This window comes from Zosterops lateralis (genome assembly GCF_965231275.1).
Source record: "Zosterops lateralis genome assembly, chromosome: 4".
Classification (NCBI taxonomy): Eukaryota; Metazoa; Chordata; class Aves; order Passeriformes; family Zosteropidae; genus Zosterops; species Zosterops lateralis.
This window is the reverse complement of record NC_139765.1, coordinates 44764513-44781039: the sequence shown is the minus strand read 5'-3', so window position 1 is coordinate 44781039 and position 16527 is coordinate 44764513.

The following is a 16527-nucleotide window of genomic DNA, read 5'->3' as shown; positions in this document are numbered from 1 at the left end:
GTTGTACCATGTGCATAGAGTCACCTCTCAGGATCTCACTGTCCTGAGCGTGGGTTGTAAGTATGTGGTTTGTTTTTTTGTAGTTCATGAGTAAGCTATAGGTTGCACATTGGAGTTTTTTTGGTAACATGTGATCCCTGATTGTCTGGTCTGTATTTGGGAAGAGGTTGAACTTTTTCTCCCAGAAATATATGAAACCACAGAGTGGGAATGAATCCTGAGCCTGCTCTTAATGCTCCCCACCCACCCTGTAACACTAAACAGTGTGCCCAGTTAGGGCTCTTACACTGCTGGGATCTGCACATGCTATCCTGTGTCACTTCACACACTGCAGCTTTTGTCTCCCCATGTTCCCCTCAGCAGCCACAATCATACCTTCCCTGGCTCTGCTATCACAGCCACATGGATTGTTTTCCTTCAGACTCCAATAATAAGTCAATTAGGGCAGGATTAGCCTCTGGGAAGTGAAACCAGTTACTCTCTCCCAGAACAAGGACCTTAAATGATCTTCTTGAACATTTTGATTCCTTTCCTTTTGCTTTTTTTTCCCTGCAATCTGTTGAATCCCTTCTCACTAGCTGCCAGAAGCCATCTTTCAAGCATTTCTCTAATTTAGTTACAGACAAAAGAGTCCTCTGTAGCATGTTGTCAGGCTACAGCCAAGTTTTGTGCCTGGTAGAGCTGGAAAACAAACAAACAACCCATCCCACCTCCAAAAATACTCTGCCTGATTCTGTGCTAAGTTTTCACACTGGATTTTCCTCCCTGGTTGACACTCTCATTTCACTCCTCTAGCAGTTGGGAAGAATCATGGTGGAGATTTTTTTTTTATAAACACCAGGATACCAGTGTTTAGAGAAGGGGACAAATTTCTGGTCATGATTTTCACTTCCTGGATTAAGACAGGCAGAAAAAAATGTGGTTAGCCAATATAAATGAGTTTTGGCCTTTTTCTGTGTTAAAAGGTAAGCAAATTGGAAATATCAGCCAGTTTACTGTGGCTAGAATTTAAAGGATCAGCACTGACTCCCCGAAATCACATCCAAGCCTTGCTGCAATGTCAGGAAAATCCAACCCTCCTCCTGTTCTCCAGGCTGATTTATGAAGGCAATTGTTCCAATAGACTGTCATTTGCTCTGAAAGAGTTATGAATTTGCCCACTTGTAGTTTCCCAGAGCCTCTGCTCCCCCAGGAACAGCAGCTGAGACCAGGAGTGGCAACTAGAGGAAAGGCATGGAAAGAGGCAGGGAAGCACTCCAGCTGTGACCACAGCTGTGTGAGGTCTCTCTGCATCCCCTGCCACTGCCCCAAGCCATGGTGTTTGGGATTTTTGCACTAAGTTTCATACGATATGCACGATGCAGGTTTTGCTGCAGGGCCTCAACCATTAGTAAGGAAGAAGAGGAGGCAGAGCATGAGCATGACGACCAAATCTGCTGGCAAATGAGTTTCTGCAGAGCTACTAAGGAAAAAACCTGCAAGGACCCTGGAGCTTGGCTGTGGACCTTTTTTAGATGTTTCCTCAGAGCCATAGAAAAATGCATCTTGTTTCCAAACAAATCACTGTAATTTCAATCTGGCTATAGCATGGGCCTTGATTTATCAAAGAGCATATCAGGAAAATTTAAGTGAATGATGGCATGGATTTTCTTCAAGCAAACTTTTTGAGAAAAGCTAGTTGTTCTCAAATCTGGAAATGCAGCTTCTGCTTTTGGCTTTTCTACCTGCTGGGTGCAAGGAGCCTGCAGATAAAGCGGGATGCTCTGGGTGCTTTGCTTGAGCCTATGTTCTGAATTGCAGTCATGAATCTTCATCTTCTGAACTGCAAAATGCATCCTATATTTTAAAGTTAATAAAGAAAATATCTGTTGACAGGGAGTGAGATGCTAATGCCAGGTGGAGCCAGTAAGAGAGACAAATGTAGAGATGTGCAGGCAGAAAACATCCAGGCAGTTGCCAAGCACCACTTAATCCAATCTGCTGGCAGCTTTGCACAGAGTGTTTAGCAGCACCAGTGCCTGCCATGGCTCTCCCTACCAAAGCAGTCCCAGTCATCCAGGCTGGACTGCCCATGCAACAGGCTCTTCTCAGCGTCCTCCTCCTGGCACTGGAGCTGTGATTAACAGCCCAGCCAGGCTAGGCCAGGGGCCTCTTGATATATTTGGTATTTTAGAACAAAGCCATCATTCTCCAGGGCAGTTGAATGTGCCATAATGAACTGAAATAAGGCAGAATGTAAAGGCTGGGAGATACAGGCACTCTGCTGGAAAGCAGTCATTAAAAATAATGAGCAGTCTTTCACTTCCTTCTTTTTATTAACTTTCTGCAGAGGACAACCTGGCGCTTTATTTTTAACACAGTCTCCACTTTACTAATATCTGTCAGACAGATGGCTAATTTTTTTTTTCTGTAACATGCTCCACAATATTTAGAAAAACTTTAAATAAAAAAAAGAAAACAACAACAACAACAAAAAAGAAAACCTGAGCTTCCCCCTCCCAGCTTCTTCTTCTCTATATACCTCAGAGGGTTTTTTTCCAATAACCTCTCTGAATTCAGCAGCTCCTGATTTGCTTTGTGGTGATCACATGAAAAGCAATGCAAAAGGATGACACGTCCAGCAACATTTGAATCATGTGTGTATCAACCATCAGTAACAATCGGTGAAAATTTGAATGGATAAAGTTTTTCAATCTCCTCCTTGGGACAGAGGCAGGTCTGTAGCCACAGAAAGAGCCCTGGCTTCCTGACTGGGTCTTGGTAAATCAGTCCTGCTCTGCAGAGCAGAACTGAAACAGTTGACAGGATCCACCAAGCATTGCGTGTCTTGGGTTACTTTTGAAGTTGTTGCTCAGACACAACCCCACAGCCCTTAGAAAGGTCTGATCATCAGAAACCAGGCTGTAAATCCCTCTAGCAGCTCTCTCTTCTCCTGTAACCACAGAAACCTACAGCCCTAGCTTGGAACCATAAGGTCAGATCCTTATCCCATTCCCTGGACTAACATCCTTGGGCTCCTCTGCCCATGCACACTGCCCAGGATTGTAGCCCTTTGTAAACACTGAAGTACCAACTACACTGAAGGGTTAAGCTTAGCAACAAGCAATGCTAGAACATTCCATTGCTGTAATCAGGCATGTGGGTCAATTCATTGCTCTAGATCTAAAGAACTGTAGAGTAGGATTTAGGCTTCTAATTTACACCTGCAATTTTTCTTTGTTGCAGATTTAAACTGGGGTGGTTTTTAAAATTTATTACCGCAATCCTACCATCCTGGCCAAGGCCTCCTGGAATCCTAGAAACCAAAGCCTCTCCCCAGACCCCCTTGGGTCAGATTTGTCCCTGCTCTCCTCTTAGATGGGTTCTTAATTTCTACACTCACACACGGCACTTTTGTGCTTGGATCACAAAAAATTTGCAGAGAGGCCAGAAATGAATATTTCAGAAGAGTGCAAGGGAAACTGAATGAAACATCAAAATGAATAAGCAATGTATTTGCATCAGGCTTGAGAAGCAGGTGGGTGGGAAGGGAGAGGGAGCTTGCTGAAGATAGACAACAATATCACACAGCCCTGAACTACCTGCTGGCTACGGCCTGAAGTGTTGGGAGAGCTTCAGATGTAGAGCCATGAGCAGCATTAAGTGCTCTTCTGGTCTGCTCAAGCACGTTCAACCCCTTGCACAACCTCCGATTGAGTTTAGCTTCAGGGGATGACACCCTGAGACACAGGGGCCCAAATCATTTTTTACAAGCACCCTCACAAGCTGCTGCATGGTGATTTGGGGTCTACAGTATAAAGGTCTAACAAATTTGTATAGGCATTTTCCTACATGACTGTAGAAAAGCTCCTACAGTTCATGTCAGCCACGTTAGTCAGGATTTACAGGGCTGTCATGATAACCTACTGCTGACCCCCTGATAAGAGAACAAATATTTAAGTCTGGGTTGGTTGCAAATATTTGCACTGGAGTTATGCTTCCCAGTTATAACTGATAAAATGAGAGCTGCTGTTTCTGTCGAGGAAGGTCTGGTGACATTTTCACAATACCTTCCAGAGGGATAGCTCTCTGAGTTTGCAATCCATACTCTGGGTAGTTTTCTAGTCACTTCCAGCAGCAGCAGAATGGACAAGACCATACACCGGCAGCAGGTCTGCCTTTCATATTGGATGTTAAATTTTCCAAGTTAAATATTTTTAGAATTTCCTATTTGTGTCTGTGTTTATACATACAGCTATGTGTAAAAATATGTCTGTCCTGGTTGGGACTGAGTCAAATTTTCAAAAAACCTAAACTTTTCATGAGCAGCGTGAAACAGCAAAGCCTTTGTTTCAGTCAATTCACTACAGAAGGGCAGAGGAAATTCAGTTAAGAGAAAAATATTCCTTGTGCTTATGTATCATCATGTATTAATCGTCCTCCTCCTGTTCCACAAATTGCTTTGGGCTGTACTGGTATACAAGGTATACACCAGCTGAGGATTTGTTTTTGAAATCCCTTTTGGGTTTGCACTCCAGCAGGGCCTGTGCCAGAGACTATCTCTGACAGCTCAGAAGAGATATGAACTGTAATTGATTGTGCCCCTGAGAGCTTTTCTTCCTGTTTGTCTGTGTGTGTGCATGAGAGAGAGAGGGAGAGGGAGAGAGAGACTGTCTTTTATCTTTTGCCAAAAGTGGCTTTAATCCAGCACTGAGCTTTTCTTCTTCACTCATGTTCTGAAATGCTTAACATTATGTGTTTTCAGGGTGGGATCAGAAAAAGGCAGCTTCCAGGGAACATCTTGCTCCAGAAATTTCAGAAAGAAGCCCTTTTTCTTTAGTTGAGAGGCATAGGAGGCAGCAGCAGTGATGACAGAGTTCAGTTTGAAGACATGGAGGGAACGGTATTGCCACACCACACCAGCCCTCTGTCACACTGAAGGACTCCCTCAGCAGAGCACTGCCAGATTCTGCTGGGCAGTCAGAGGGGTCACAGCTTGTCCCTTCTCTGCCCCCTTACATCCCCTTCCCCTGCCCATGGGGATGCTGTGGCATGGAGGGCTGCAGTGAGGAGAAGGCTGATCTTTTCACCAGGCTGGTCTTTTCACCAGGCTCTGATAGAAAGTGGAAGGACATGAACCACTTTCCCTGCTGCTGCATCTGCTCATATTAATGCCTGTAAATCAGAATCATAGATTCATATGAAGTTGGAAAGAACCTTAAATGATCATTTGGTTCATTTTGTGGGAAAGGGAGATTATAGATGGTAGCAGCATCCTGACCAATCACATATTGAAGTTCTCCAATGACAGGGGATTCTACCTTGTCCTGGTGAGATTATTCCAGTGAACGATTACTCTCACTGAAATAATTTCTTCTGCATACCAAGATAAAACATCTCTTAGTGCAACTTGTACCTGGTGTCTCTTGTCTTCCCTATGTGCCTCCTTGTGAAGAGAGAGACTCCATCCTCTTTGTAGCTGCCTTTTAAGTACTGGAAGGTTATGAAGCCATTCCTTCTGGAAGACATTCCAAAGAACATAAAAGATGGGAAATGTTTGGGCATAGCCAGATGGAGTCAGTGATGAACAGCCGGCTAGTCCTCTGTACTGAGGTGACTGGGAATCAGACATAGGGAAAACAGATTCATTGGATGGTGACCAGCAGAGCTTGTTTGGCCCAGAGAAGATGTGTCTTTGGAGGGACATTATTCCTGTCTGCAAAAATTTATTGGGGTGGTAGACAAGAAGAAACCATATCCTATTTGGAAGTGTGTGTGGCAACAGACATAAATTGTAACACAAAAAATTTGAATTAGATAGCAAGATAGATTTTTTTTCCTCAGTTTGAGGGTGGTCAAACACTGGAAGAGGGTTCTCAGAGACTGTGATATATCTCCATTGTTGAAGATATTCAACTCTTAAATATCCAATGGGATCCTGAGCAACCTGATCTACTTGGCCTTCTAGTTGGAAACCAACTAGGAATGAAGGGGTGGGGCTCTGCATATTGTGTAGTAATTTTCATTCACATCTTAATTATTTTTGCCCCTCATTCTTGTATAGAGCCAAGAACTAGTCCTTGTGGGTCTGAAAAAAAAAAAAAGAGTCATCTGTGGATGTTTTCTACAGTTACATTTTCCTTGCTTCTGTGAATGAAGAATCCCATAATGATTGTGCTAAATGGCCTATAGAAGCCTAAATAACTTTATAATCTTAAAACCTCTATTAACCAATCTTATTTTGATAAACCTTCTGTGTTAAAATAGCTTGAAGTATGTTCTATGTGAGCCTGATGAACTGTTTTCCGTAAGGCCAGAACAAGTGGCACGGCTGATAGCATTGAGTTGCAAAGAGAACTTTTCATCAGTAACTCTGATGTTTGGCCCAAGATTGATGGCAAGCCCAGAAGCCTGCTTTCAGATCACTGCACTTATGCCTTTAAAATAATGGCACACATTAAGGACTTTCTTACAGGCCTCTGGAAACATAAGCCAAAACCTTCCCAGCTGGATGCCAAAGACTGCGCATTTAAATGATGTTTGCAAAGACCATGGGAATGGCAGATGCTTAAATGTAGAGCATGTTTATTTATGTGTTGAACATGGGTTTAGGGATCTAGCTTCTTATATGAAAATTACGCAAGTGTGAATAGCCCACTTCCAGACAAGCGTGGTTATGCTTGTGATCATCCTCTTTGCTCATATGCAAAAACATGCTAAAAGTGGGTGTAGACAGCAGGAACTCATACAGCATGGTTGTGCCAGCAGGGGAAGGCTGGATTTCCTCCACCATGAGGTATCAAATGCAGCATCAAACAACAGCAGAGGTGTGGAATGTACAACATGAGGATGCACCTGTGTGGGAATTTGCCATGGAACAGGTATGGGATTAAGATTATGTGGTATTTGAGGAAAAAGATACAGAGATGCAAGGAGAGGGAGGGAGGGAGAGAGAGAGAGAGAGAGGGAGAGAATAATCCATAAAATTAGAGTTAAAGTGGGAAAATGATAAGTCCTGCCAAGTCCTACTAAGCTACTGCTCCTGACGACAGGACGGTCCCCAAGTTCAAACCATTGTACTTGCTGCCACTTACACTGCCATCAAAGTGTGCTTTTTCAACTGGCTGCATTCCATCTCCCAGACCAGGAGTTACATATTGCTACAAAAAAATCCGATTGAAACTCATATGTAGTGTTAAAAGAATCATGAGCATATCACAATCAGCCTGTGTTAGTTGTGGCCAAAATCCACAGGGAAGAAATTCACAGCAAATGTCTTTGCAGTGCAGAGGGTGGGAGGCGAGATTTTGGAGGTGATCTAAGTACATGCCTCAGCAGGGATGGTTTTCCTGGACAGGCTCACGTGGGTGCATCATGTCTGATAGTCAAACAAGCTTGTTTGGAACAAGCTGAGCCTCTCTGCACACCCCTGTTTTATCACAAAAGCTTTGGCTCCTGAATGCATAAATAATTTTAAGTGGTACTTCTGGCCAGAAACGGAATATATTTAGAGACCAAGTTCATACGTAAATCACGAGAATTAGATGACTGAATACCTTTGAAAATCTGGTCATGTGGCTTTCAAGTCACTGAAATCCCTCTCTAAGTCTCAGCCCAAGGACTGATATGATATTGTCACCTATTGATAGAAACTCACAGGTACAGCTGGGAATGCATTGTCTTCACAATCTTTTTCAGGTACCTGAAAGGCTGGAGCTGTTCAGTGTGTTAAACTCAGCTACCACCTTGACAAAAATAAAGAGTGTGTATTTACATTGTCCCTTGAGAATGTAATTTTTATTGTTTCCAAAACAATAGGATCCTGGGAAACAACTGTTTCTTGTTATAAATGGGCAGAGATAATATTTTTCTCTTTAAAATGCCTTTATTAATCAGCTCTTACAATGGTGGCTCGAGGGGTCTTGGCAGCCCAGTTCGCCCTTGAGGAGGAGGGTCCTGGTCAGCTCTGCAGCAGGAAGTTCAGCAGGGCTGGAGAACTCTTCCCTCGTTGGGAGTCTCTGAAAAGTTCTGAATTCTGTTGGTTTGCCTCGGGGTCTCACTCTTGGTTTGGTACTTCTAAGTTACAGTGAGTTACAAAAACTGGACTAATCAGTTCCACTGATGCTCTAGGGTATACATGGCCCAGTATTGGTACTTGTGGGTTTAAATTTTACTTAGGTTTATTTTTATAAGAGGTTTTTGGTGTTAAAAAGGGTCCCAAGATGCACCTGGGATTTCTAATCTGCATGTACGGGGTCGCCCCAGGGGCGCAGGGGCTGCAGAGGCTCTAACAGCCTCATGGCAGTTTCGCAACAGTTATTGGCGAGCTGGTTGTGCTCGGGGAGCAGGCGTCTCGGAGGTTTTGATGGTGGCGGGGTGGGGGGGTGTATGTTTTTGGCGGCTCCGCAGTGGGAGCGGTGTGGGAGCAGGGCGGGGCTGGGAGTTGGGCGGCTGCGGGGGCACATGGCATGGCTCAGGCGGCGGTGGCAGCGGCGGGGAGGCTGGGAGCGTGGCTCCAGCAGCGGTGGGGCAGCCCGGGGCAGACCCACGATGGTGGCCACTGCAGGTGGGGATCGCGGGGGCGCCGGGAGCCAGGAGCCCGCGGCGGCGGTGAGCGGGGGTCGGGGCCGGGGCGGCCCCACTCACTCTCAGCTTCTTTGGCAGCTGGGGTCTCCGCGGTGGGCATGGAGGAGCGGCAGCGCCGGGGAGCCAAGTGGGAGCCGCGCAGCACGCCAGCAGCCACGGGGGCTCTCCTGTGGCTTTGGTGGCGGGCGGGCAAGCTCCCCCTCCCACGGCCCCGGCAGCAGGCGGCCCGCTCCGGTGTCTGGGGAGGGGGGGCAGGCTCCCCTGATGACAGGCGAGCCTGCTTTGGCGTTGGGGGTGGGGGTCGCAGGCGGTCTCCAGCAACCAAGCAGGCCCCCCCCCACTGCCCCTCCAGGGGGACCACAGAGGTGGCTCTTTACTGTTACATTACAATTTTACAATTTAGGATTATTACATTTAAATATTAATACACTTATTTTATGACAAGCAAGGGTTTCAACCCTTCAAATCTTTAACATTTCTAATTTTCATTTTTATCATTTCTAATACTGGACAATACTTGTACTCTTCAAAGACCAGCAGTTTGTAATGTGGAATACTTTTTCCATCTCCAGTACCCAGTTTGATGGCACAACATCCAAGAGGCAAATTGCAGTTCAGGCCCCATGCAGGTTCCTCTGCTTGGTTGTTCAAAGAAGCAACTATCCCCAACTGACCATAGTTAAATATAAAAAGAGAGTCTAATAAAATATTTTGTGACTAAGTGTAAGGGAGAATATTTCCAACCCTCCCTAGCACCTCACTTCTAGAACCTCACTTCTTCCCCACCGTATTTGCTCCTGGTCTTGCCTCTAGAGAGCACTGCTCTTCAGTGGCTACCTTCCTTATGCCTATTGGCAGGCCTAAACCATGCCACTTTTTCATGCTTAATTCAGAAAGGAAGGAATTTATGGACCAAAAGACGTCATGCAAAAAAAGAAAAAAAAATCACAGAGGGAGGGAGGGAGGGGGGGAAAGGAAGCAGTCTGGCAAAGGGATGAATCAGAAGCAATAAAAGTACGTTTCCTTCTCCAGCATCTACAGAACTTGTAATTCCTAATGTGGAAGGACTGAAACTTGCCCTGTAGCCCTGAAGTTAATTTAAACTACAATTAACAAGGTTCTTAAAAATAATGAACATTTACCAAATGAGTAAGCCATTAAAAAATGCCCAAAGTATATTATATAAGCAGACTTTAATGCGACTGCATGGTAAGAAAATATTTGGAGTGGCTAAGTCTGTACATAGCACAAATCAAAATGTTGTGTTATTAGAATTGTTTTGTCACCACCTTGTGTGACATTAGGGTAACATCTGGCTTGCTCCTGATTTCAGTTTTTGGGTTCAATGTGTGGTGAAGAAAATGGTGAGAAAGTGAGTGCTCTAATGTTACAGTGGTGTAATATATGGAAACCATACTGCAAAATTTCAGATTACTTCAAGTGCACTTTAGGGCTCCTGTAGCTTTATTTTGCTGCTGAACAAACTTTCCAATTTGCAGGTCAAATACTTCTCTCAAAGGATGTGTGCAGATTTTTATAAAAGTTGCACAATAAAGAGAAATCAGATTGCTAACATAAACAGCTATGTCTTCTCAGAGAATGTCTCTGTTTCAGCCATCTGATTCCAAATGGTTTCCTTGAGCCCTAATTTATTACTTCAAATTCAGAAACTGTGCCTAGTCTGAAGATGCTTAAGAAATATGCTCCTTCTCTCCATTGGTCCAAGCAATTGGTGTCTGATGCAAACTTTTCTGGCTAAATGGGAACCAGATGTTTCCCAACCCTAATTTGTGAACTTCTGTCCCAGGTTTCTATGCTGAGGCAGTGCAAGAGAGCTGCACACCAGTAATGGGCTGTCTTGGTAAGTGCACTGCTCCAGACACCCTTCAGTGTTGCAGCACTTTTCTTCTTGTGCTTGGCCACCAAAACACAAATCTCTCTCTTTCTAGGGCCACTGAACAGCCCCCAGCATAGCAAAATATATTTGTAGGAACACATACACCATACTGTGTGTTTGTAGGAGAGGTGCCAAGCCTGTGTGGGCTCATTATGGCAATGCCTCTGTGCCAGCTCTGCCCGTGGACAACCACCCCACCACAGCCAGCCTCTTGCTGCTGCTGCGATAGCCAAGGACATCGTATCTGAGAGGTCAGGGATAGAGAAATCTGGAGTCACGTTGTATTTCACAATTATTAATAAAACTTCGCTTGAAATAAAAGTAGAGTATCTGGCACCAAATTGTGTTATGCAAAACCATGAATTCCCCCTCTCCCCACAGTCTGCCAGAATTACAGACTCTTCTGAAACGTCTTAAAAATTTGAAATGTTTTCATCAAGTGAGCATCCTCCCCCTTTAAAGTGCACCCAGGGAAGATTAGTGTCCCAGTTTAGCATTGCTGTTTATGAGAGAGGGAAGGGTGATATTGACACAGAACAACACTATGACAGCTTCAGGGCTGCCCATCAGCTAGCTCTGCCCTGGCCATGATATGATGGAGGTTTTGGCAGGTCTGGAATCCAGGCAGGAGTGTGATCAGCGGTGTGGAAGAAAGAGTGGACTCTTGCTTAGGTTTTACCAGGCTTTATTCCTGTCCTGACTCAGCCTCCTGTAAGTGACGGGTCTGGGCTTCAGGTTTCCCCTTTTTACTGGAGGGGCATCCCCCAGGAGAGGGGAGAACCCAGAGCCAACGGCAAGGGAGGGGGGTGTGACCCAGAATAGGAGAACTTAATAGAACAAAAGAAAAAGGTGTTGACCTCTCCCTTAGATCGAATCCCATGGCTTTCTGCCCTGAATCTTCCAGATCTAACAGGGTGATTGACAGTGTCCTACAGGGAGAAGACCATCAGGGGGTATGGGAAAGGTGTGTTGGGAATAAACCATTTTTGAACAAATATAAAACCTAACAAAAAAACCATACAGAACTACAAAAAACTCGAATTCACACCACCACACAACACCATACATTGGAAACATATTACCAAGAGTTTCATCACTACATTTATCCCACCTTTTGCAGCAAATGTCTCTAGGAGTGATGCTCTGTGGCCAAGGTGAAGAGTATAAGCTGTCTATGAGGGGAACAAGGAGAATCTCTTTACTGTTATCCTCAGGGCTGCTCCTGGGCCAGCAAATGAAACGGAGCTGGAACATGGGGTCACCTCTGTCTTGCTGGTTCTGGCACTAAATTAATGACGCATTTCTTGGTGCTATTTTGGCCTCTACTGTTCTCCGGACAGTGTGTGGGCACATTTTGGAGCAGCATGTGCCAGAGGCTCCCTGCAGCAAGCAGGGACCCTGCCTGTGAGGACTGGGGATTCATACCTATAGACACACAGAGATGAACTGTGTTGTGCTGTGTTGTGCTACTACTTAGTAGGGCAGATGCAGCCATTCACGAAGGCAAGAGTTGAAGTGATGCCTGGCAAGACCTGTTCAGTATTTCTTGTCTGTACTGACTCACATTTTCTTGTTAAGAAATACCTTTGACTCTAATGCAGGTATGCAGAGAGCTGGATGGGAAATCATCAGATCATTTCCCAGATTTTAACAGCATGACTACCTTATGTCTTTCATTGCTCAGTGTTTTACAGTTCTCCTGTCCCAAAACCTCTGGCTATATAAAATAGACCACTGACATCAGATGGAGCATCTTGTTATTACAGTAATGAGCTGGTTAAATCTGTTATATATTATATATTTTGAGCAGTCAAGGATCCTAAATCACCCAACTCAAGATTTGAAGATGGCATCTTTCATGTTTAATGTGTCTTTCTCTTTCCAAGGATCTGAAAGACTGCTGACTCCTGACCTTCAGCAGGGCAGAATGAGCAGGACACAGCAACCACCCCAGTGCTGAGCCTTGGAGCTGCACACAGGACACCTGGGCTCCTTTCCTGCACCTGCAGGAAAAACTATGAGATTGATTATAGAGAACCAGCTACCACAGTGCTCCTTGGTGATGTGGAGGCATGAAGTCTGTGCTGACTGCTGAAGCCCAGGCTGGAAACAAGCAGCTTTCTGCCTCCCACCTCGTGGCCAAGCACTCATGATGACAAAGAATCAGCACATTATCACTGGAGAAAGGACAGGGTCAATGAGCTGAGTGAGGATCGCTTCCCGGTTGAACAAGAAGGGATTTTATATATGCAAAGGAGATTCTTGGACATATTCTGTAATTCAGTAAATGGGATCACGCTGTTTCTTAGGAAGAAGATATAGATTTGAGACTCTCATCTGCTAGTTGAAGCTATCTAGGGATGACAACCTGTATCCTGCATGTCAAGAGGTCATTTTAATGTCCTCATATTTATTGTTCTGATATCTTTAGCACATACTTGCCATTGCATGATTTAGCTTTGGCTCGTATGGTAAAGGCAGCGTGAAGTAGCAGCACAGTATACAGTCAGTTCTTTAAAGCAAAATATGCCCTCAGATTTGCATGAAATTTCTGCTTTCAAAGCAAGCGATTCTTGTAGAGCTACTGGGAATTTAATTGGCAACCTTTCAAATAAGACAGAAGTTTCAAACAGCAACTTCCAATTAAAAAAAATAACACAAGTGTTAACTGTGTTACACCATTTAGCCTGTATTTCTATCAGCAATAGCACATTTTGAAAAATAACAATTTTGAAAAATAACCACATGCTTTATCTTCAACAAAATGCTAGAGGAAGGCATATGGCCAGAAACAAGCACCCAAAAAAACACCCAAACCCTGAGGTATCAACACAGGGAACTGGATCCTCATACAACATCTGTGCACCAGTGCAGAATTACATGGGTATTTTTGGGATTCAGTGAAGGGCTAGAAGTATGGCCTGCTATGCTGACCTGTGGAATCAGACCCAGAAATCTTTTCTTATACTGAAGAGTGGTCATGCCAATTCACATACTTTTTTTTTTTTTTTTTTTGTAATATACCATGTTACAAAGAAACCCAAACAACTTTGCCAGATTGGTTCTCATGCTTGTGCTGGTTTATGCCTTTTGATATGGAAAATGCCACTGGCTTGATCAAGAATGTAAATATGGGGGTGGGTAAAAATATTTAAATACTAAAATATCTGTTTGGTTGAATGTGTGTTTCTAGGGCAATATAATTAAAATAAGAGATCTTACTTTTTACTGTGAGTAAAGCAAAAAGAAAAAAATTTAAGAATTAATGTCTCTGGAAGAATTATTTTTTGGTTGGAAAAGTCAAGCACATTCAAGAGGTATGAAATAATGTTTGCAGTGTACAGAACAAAACAGAGAGAAAAAGTCGCTGAGCAGTACACAATTGCCTGTAGATACATTTTTTTTAATTAAAATTTTATAGTTCTTACAGCTTATATATAATTTAGTACGGCAGTAAAAATACAACACTGGTAACAATGGTGAGGGGGTTGGTTGCATATGGGCTAGGTAAGATTTTCAGGTAGCCAGAAGCACATTTCCTTATTAAAGTCCTCTCTCTGCCTCTGCTTAAGCAGGGTGTAAGTTAATGCTGGAAACAGTGCTTCACACTTCACTTCCTTTGCTGCTTGGGAAATACTCTGAACATTGAATTTCATATGAGGCAATGCTGTCGACAGCTGGTCAGACAAACACATTGCAGGAGGCTGAGCTTCCAGCCCAAAGAATATTTCTCTTTTTCATAGCTGCCTATCTGCATTCTCCAGAGACCTGTCTCAAAATAATCTCTCAGTAAATATTTGGCAGCATGATACCAAAAATTCACTTGTCCACAAAAGAAAAGGCAGCAATGACTCTCTAATCCTGCCTTGGAAAAGGGGCTTCTAGAAGCAAAATAATATCATTCTTTGCTGTGCACTTTCTGGTTCTGCTTTTATGCCAGCATACAGCTTATGTGGTTTCCCTTTGAGGTAGCAGCTATGAATTTACTTCTTTTCCCTTCTTTCTCAGAAGTTAGAAGTGGAAATTTAGTTAAGGAACTGGAGACACTTTTCCAGCAAAGGTAGAAATAAACCCAAGACAGAAAACAATAATTGATGGGCAAAAGAATTTGTAGTTAAATATCTTGTAAACCTTGATGAAAGGGGCTACTGGTGGCAGCCTTCTTAGCCCTGTCTGATTTGCAGAGCTTCCAGGAATACAAATGCTAGCATGTGTGCTGTTTTCTTTACTGAGGTGCAAAATAAATGTTTTTACAATAAGCTTTTCTGCAAGATGTTTTAAATACAAAACACTAAAAAAAAAATTAAAAAAAGTTTAAAACTGATTTTACAAGCACAAATTTTTGTGTTCTGTGCAACCACATTTTAAATTATTCTATCTTCCAGAAATTCATGGAGAATTATGAACTGACCATGAATGCCATTAACATAATCAATAAATGACTGCCAGAGACAGCTGAAGTGCAAAAACGGATTTCATCCCACAAGGTGTAAATATATGCTGCTGCTATGAATCACTCTAGTCTTCTGCAACGAGAAAATTCATGAGCTCTCCTTGAATGTTTCTTGCTTCTGTAAACCAGACTGCAAAATAAGCCCATACAGTTATTTCAAAAAAAGCCTTTCAGTATTCATAACTGAGAGGTTTTGCTTTCCAAAACAAAATAGTAATGATGAGCAAGACAGAAATAGCTTGTTTTATTTCAGCTCTTCAAAGAAAGTCATTTGCTACCATTTACAGCATGGATTCTCCATGTTGCATGCTTTGTTTAATTATGCAAATAAGATTTGAAAAACATATGTGGACAAGAAAGTTTTGTTGCAGAACAGAGATAAAACACACACACAGATTAAAGGGGGAAACAGTTGTTTATTGAAAAGGAAAAGGTTCTGGATGGCAGCACAGAGTCAGACATGAGACAGATGAACGCATGCACAGCTGTTCATGTTTAAAGGCAGAATATAGACATAAATACAGTTAGATCTTTGCTCTGCTCTGCTGCTACAGTATTTTCAAACAATCAACTCAAATATCTATTATAACTGAACACAAGGAGAAATTTATCAGAAACAGAGCACAGATTGTTTCTTTAAAGCCAGGATAAAAAAAGCTCAGAAAAGCCTCTCAAGCTATAGTATTGCAAAATAAACTTAACTGTGCAAAAGCAAACCACCTTCTTTGGATGGCAACATTAAATGTCAGGTCCAACTCCAAGTCAGATAGTTTGTATTTCTGTTTGAACAAATGCAGGTAGTTTACCCCTACTATCACAGTTCTGCTCTGTCTGAAGGAAAGCCAGTACTGTGAAACAGGAACACCCTTTAAAAGCAGTACCTAATTTCTGTGATCTATAAAGCTTATTTTCAAAGCACACCAGAAAAATAGAGGGCCTCCCTCCACATTTTAATGATTAGATAATGAGTAGTGAAACCATTCTGAAAAATTATAAATGCTCAGGACACAATGGCCAAATACTACAGGAGAGCAAAACAGGCCATACAAGAGGGACCATAAGCACATCTATAGGATACAAATACTTCCCCAGAGTTGCTGCTTTCTAGCCTTTAGAGGATATTATTTCATATTGGTTCTGCTGTGGTGACCCCCAGTCATACTTTACCTCCTTCAAATAAGATACCACATAACTATGCAAGGCATTTAAGTGCAGCCTTTAGAACTAGATGGTTCAATTTCTACAAAAGTAGAAGCATGGAAGCCTATCGTATCCTTTAAATTAATTCTTGAAAAATGCTTTGACAGGTTCCTTTGGTGTGCAGTAGGAAATTGTTTCAATTTATAAATAAGCCCAACATGGATTAACTGCCAACATGGATTACTTTGAAATCTCAGCTGTGATGTTTATATACAATGTTCATTTTAATGTTCCTTATTTAAATATTCAATTCTCTTCCTTCAAAGTTATTTTTGTAAATAGTTTTCCTTTATATTTTTAGTTAAAGTTAAAATATTACAGCATATTTCTGATCCACTTACAATTCAAGTTCAGTTTTGATAGCACAGAACACCAACTTTCACGTATCTGTTTCTTTATGGAAACCATAAAA